Raw genomic sequence first — 5,515 nt, forward strand, 5'->3', positions numbered from 1 at the left:
CTACTTCTGTTTAGTATCCCCAAGCATTCAGTCGCATATATCACTTGACAACTGTTACAAGCCACATGTCATAATTTGACCTGATGCGTGAAGCATCTATCAGTTTTCCTAAGGTGCCACCTATCAAATCCCAAGCATAATTTTGTCTGATTTTACTCCACAGAATTTTATTTCCTGTTCTACCAAATGGGCATTAGTCTGTTCAGTCTTTAATGCTTGCCTTGTGTGCTGGCTTCTCTACCAACAGCATGTTGCCTATGCTTGCATTGGAGCACAATTTCTGCTATTTAGTCATTCCCTTCCTGCATACACAATTCTCAAACAAGTGAGACTTTATTTGGAAAAGGAGCTTTACACCCACAATTCTTCCTAATCACCCTCTTCTTATAGAGCATGTGGAAGGTCCGATGATGATCATACACATTCTATCCTCATTTTCTGAATGTGGGCTTTCTTTGGATCCACAAAATGCAGGAAAGGTTGGGACTTCAAAAATCTAAAGGAAACATGACCCTAAACAGATGAAATGTCTAGCTACATAGCAGAAATAAAATGAGTGATGTACTCCAGTAGGGATCTGGATAAAATAAAACAGCCATCACCTGCTTCCAACTCTGCTCAAGTAAGTCAGCCTAGCAGAGCAATGGGGACAAGTCATCATGGATACCCTGCTTCCCGTGCACCATCACCAAACCTGTGTGTGCAGAGTATGCCCACATATGAGTTCACTATGGTCAGGGATCACCATATTTTAATCTTAGTGTTTTGAACCTCTTCTAACCTTTCAGAGTCAGGATGTGAGTAACTATGTCTTCTCCTCTCCAAGACACATGCCTGTAAAGTACAGAGAAGAGCATGCATGAGTTATGAGGATTCCTTTCAAAGTAATGTCCTAACATTTATGAGAAGACACTTTGTCTTCAAAGGGCTAGTTTAACACACCAGAACGAACATTACCTTTTTCCTATCTAAAGCACCCTCAAGTTGTCATCTCCAAATATTGAAGTATAAATATACTTAGAATTTATGACACTGAAAACAGAAGAGCAAGGTCAAGCCACAAGTCTATCATTTCATATGCTTGAGTTCCATGCCTGACATTCCCATTCCCCCCAGGGCACAACTTTTTAATTACTATTTGTAGATCATCTCTTTCTTAACCACCTGAGAAGTACAATTATCACCCTGAAATGCAATGTCTGAAGGTATCTCTCTTTTTTTTTACCTGAAATGGAAATCTTCTATGGAAGTAGAGACTTCAGAGTATAATTTATTGCTATAGAATCCCTGACAACCAGTCAGAGATATGTGTGTCCAGAATGTGAAAACTAGCTCATAATTAACAGGGAAACTCAGATCGTTTTAAAGAGAAAAAAATCGCAAACTCTTCTACTCTCTCATGAGAGTACTATGACCCTCACATCCTCACAGCTATTCATACTGGTGATGCTAATTTTTGTCCTTTCTGCCATCTTGGTTTGGGGAATATCAGACAAAGTAGTTTCTGTGGAATTTAATGAATGCAAGATGCACATTTATCCTTCATTCCATATTTAGCTGACTGACTATTTCTCCAGCAGCCTGGCACACTACCAAACCAGACAGCTTGGCAGGAGTGACACTCTAGTTGACATCGGAAGAGAGCAAGACTCCCAGTAGAATAGGCTCGGGATAGGCCACAAAGATGCCTATGACTCACCCTCAGTTCTCTAAGATGAAGCCAGATGTTCAAGGTTAGGAGTATGTGTCAGCATCAGCAACACTGCACATTTGAAAGCTTGATGCTTGGGGAGGTGATGGAGTTAGAAGGGTGCAGGAGGAGAAGAAGCCCTGGCCAGCTCAGTGATGGCTGAAATCTAGACACAAGGAAGGGTTGTGTAGGATGCTTCTCTGGCTTCAAGCTAAGCTGTCTAAGAATGATAGGTAAATCCTGTAGCTTTTCTGATGATATAGTTTCCTGAGAAATCAGTTTGGTTTGCCCTTTCCTGGGAAGCATTTCAACCATATGTAAACAGAGAACTAAAATCACCTGAGGATTAATAAGGACCTTGCCATGAAGTAACTGGAACACCCTAAACTACTTGCCCAAATCTGTGATAAGTCAGTTATTCTAAACTGTTATAACTGAGAACCTGCTGGAAATTTTTCCCACATGGAATATATCTTTTTTGTAAGTTCAAACATTAACTTGAATCTGACCTTTCACTATATCCAAAACAAAATTAATTTTCTCTTACATGACACCTACATGATTACTTTTTCAATGCCTAAGGACAGTATGTGTGTCTTTCGTTGACTCTCCATTCCCGTCTCAGTGACCTAATTCCTTCATTTGATCTGTATGTGATCTGACCTCGTGGTCTTTAATTTACAGGATACCCATCCTCACCCCCAAAATTAGTTCATTAGTACAGCTCTAATAGCAGTTAGCTTTGAGACTTTTGTAATCCATGCCTTCCTTAGGAAGTGGAGAAATTTATATTTTCTTTCTAGAGTCTTGGAGAATGACATCAGAGCACTGTACCTGGCAGGGAAGCCCTCTACCCCAACCTACATCCCCAACCATTTTGAACTTTCTATTTTAAATCTAAGTCTCACTAAATTACCTAGGCTGGTTTTGAACTCACTGTGTAGCCTAGGAAAGCCTCCAACTTGCAAGCCTCCTTTCTCAGCCTCATGAGTATTAGACAATTCTAATTTGGATAATTAGAATTTGGAGGCCTATGCCACCAAATTCTACTGGGAAATTAACTTCAGTTTGATTTTCTGTGGTGTAAATTTTAAAAATTTATATTTAGGTATTTCTTTATGCTTTTCAGTTACACAAGCAGCATTCAGTGGTATTTTGGGTATTCGTTCACTTACCTATTATTTATTAAATACCTACAGTGTCTAAATCATTAGAATAAATTTAAATGGGCCAGGTGTGGTAGTACACGGTCTATAATCCCAGCACTCTGGAAAGATTAAGGTAAGAGGATCATGAGCTCAAGACTAGTCTTGATTAAATAACATGACCCTGTCTCAAATGCAAATATGCAAGTAAAGAAGAAAGCCAAGCGTTGTGACAAAGTGCAACCTGCAAGCTCTGCACTGAAGAGGCAGAGACTTGGAAGCAAAAAGACTGCTGCCTGTCTACATAGCCAGTTTAAACTCTGTCCTGAGCACACAGTGAGACTCTACTCCCTGCTTCAAAACCCATAAATATTAAGGAAAGAATGACTGAAAATAAAAATAAAATGAAATTGAGAATAGGCATTAAGAATTTCCAAGCAGGCTAGGCCAGTTAGGTCTCCCAATGTTTTAGAATTTAATGATCTGCAAATATAACCATTTTTAAAACTTTTATTGATTCTTTGAGAATTCCACTTCCTGCACCCCAATCCCATTCATCTCTTCTCTTCACACCCACTCTCCTCACTTGCGACATCCCCTGAACTTAGAAAAAAAAAGTCTCTTTGTGGAAGCTGTAATGTGTCACAGTGTGTCTGTCATACAGTATACCTTTCGTCCATACATTTTGCTTTCAAATATTTATTGTGATGAGTCCTTAGTCTGGTATGAGGCCTCTGGCTTCTGCTACACTATCAATACTGGAAGTTCACTAGGACTCCTCTTAGATATCCTGTTGTTGCCCTCTGCCATGTCATAGTTTTCAACTGGCCCCTTCATGTGCTCAGTGCAGTAGATTTGGGGGTGGGCCAACTCAAAGCACTGGATCTGGGCCTGAGAGTAACTGAACTGGATAGACTATAGGTTCTCCCTCATTACCAAAACCAGCTCTATTGTTGCAGCTGATGAGGGACATGGCCAGATCTCCGACTCTCATGACCTCAGGGCCAGCTTTCCTGCTTACCATAGAAGGTGAGGGACAAGGAACAGGAAGAGGGCATCTCTCCCTTGGCCGAGCCAAAACGCATCAGACAAGAGACAGGTTGGCTCTCCACACTTGTGCTCTAGGGCCTGTCTCACCCTTAACCCCTACTTTAGGACAAGATTTACTGTGCTGCCCAAGTCAGGTGCAGGGTCTGCTCTCCCAAGTGCTGCAGCAGATGAGGGGCCTAGGCAGCTCTCCTGCTCTCATGGTCCAAGTCTCAGGTCTGCTGCAGGTTATGAGGGGGGAGAGGGGAGGAGGGTATCTCTCCCTAGTCCATGTCACTGCCCCACCACATTAGAGACTAGTGGTAGGGCCAGCTCTCCTATGCTTGCTCACCCACAACTCCCTCAATGTGTATAAGCTGCTCTCCCAAGTGCTGCTGCTGGCTAGAGGTGGAGACAGCTCTCCTGCTCTTTCTCTCATTCCAGCTCTCCCATGATACCAAGGAAAGGTTGAGCCAGTTCCACACAGCCCCCTAGCTCTCAGACATCAAGATGTCTCCAGCAGTAGCCCAGACCAGGGATATCCACCTTGCCTTTGGTGGTAATGGATCCCAGCTACTGCAGGGCCACAGACTCAGATGTGGACTCTAGTGGCAGCACAGCCCAGGACCCTACCGGTTCTGGGTGGCATCACTGGTTACTCACCTCAGGCTGTTCTTCACTACCCTCTTGTCCCCAGTTCTGCCTCTCTTCATTGTGCCCACATCCTTCTTTTATCTTTCTCTTCCATTTCTTCACCACTTACTTGCTCCTCCCAGTGGTATCCAGTGTCTAGTGTTGCCTCAAGAGTGATCTCGGGATTGCTAGGCTCCTCCTGTTGTGCATTATTGTGCCAGGCAGTGGTCATCTCCTCCATGGTCTGTCCCCCTTCCCCTAGGCCTGGCAGTTGTCTCAGGCTAGCTCCCAGTGCAGGCTTCATGGCACCAATCTGATGGTGATCTTAGACTCTCTTCTCACCCAACACACCTGAGTGTCTTCATGCTAGGGTCACCTATCCAGGGCTCATTATCCACCCAGGGATCTCAGTCCCAGGGTTCTTCTAGTCTCCGGTTTGCTTCCGGCTCTGATCCTAGGAACTGTTGGGGCTGGCACTGTGTTGGACCGATGGTCATCTCAGACTGGCTTTTTATTTTCAGAGAATGTTAGGCTACTTATCACTCATATGTTCATAGGTCAGAACACTGAGCATAGACACAGTCTCTCTTCTCTCTGCCACCTACTGGCACACATGTGACAAAGCAGCCATACAAACTACCATTTCTTATTTAGACCAAATTTCCTGGCAAGTGTGCCTCCATATCCAGAGAGTCAGGAAGAACTAGAGAGAAAAGTTGCTTAATCTAAGCATGTGCTAACTTCATCTGTCTTAGCTGCAGTTTGCCAGTGAGGACATTATGCCCTTGTGAGGTGCCAGGAGGTCTGCTGGCATGGAGGGAATTAGAAACAACTATTCACATCCCTCTTTCCATTAGCTTCCAACTTTGTCGCAACCACTCCCCCTCCCCTTTTAACACAGGAAGCAAGATGCCTGGGAACGTTGTCCTTGGCTCCTGTTTACCTCTGTGTGGGCCTCTACATATTTCTCATCTGTATGTAAAATACCCATTCATTGGGCCTGTTTAACCATCTGACCCCG

The 5,515-nt window shown here is 43.5% G+C and overlaps 1 non-coding gene across 1 annotated transcript; it reads right to left on the reverse strand.

Moving 5' to 3' along the window:
• Window positions 1–5,017: 5,017 nt before the first annotated feature.
• Window positions 5,018–5,154, reverse strand: LOC117701764 (small nucleolar RNA SNORA17). The gene has a single exon (XR_004605843.1). It is a non-coding gene; the product is annotated as a small nucleolar RNA SNORA17 (small nucleolar RNA).
• Between the last annotated feature and the right edge of the window lie 361 nt (window positions 5,155–5,515).

The sequence above is a fragment of the Arvicanthis niloticus genome, chromosome 1, assembly GCF_011762505.2.
Source record: "Arvicanthis niloticus isolate mArvNil1 chromosome 1, mArvNil1.pat.X, whole genome shotgun sequence".
In the NCBI taxonomy this organism is placed as follows: domain Eukaryota; kingdom Metazoa; phylum Chordata; class Mammalia; order Rodentia; family Muridae; genus Arvicanthis; species Arvicanthis niloticus.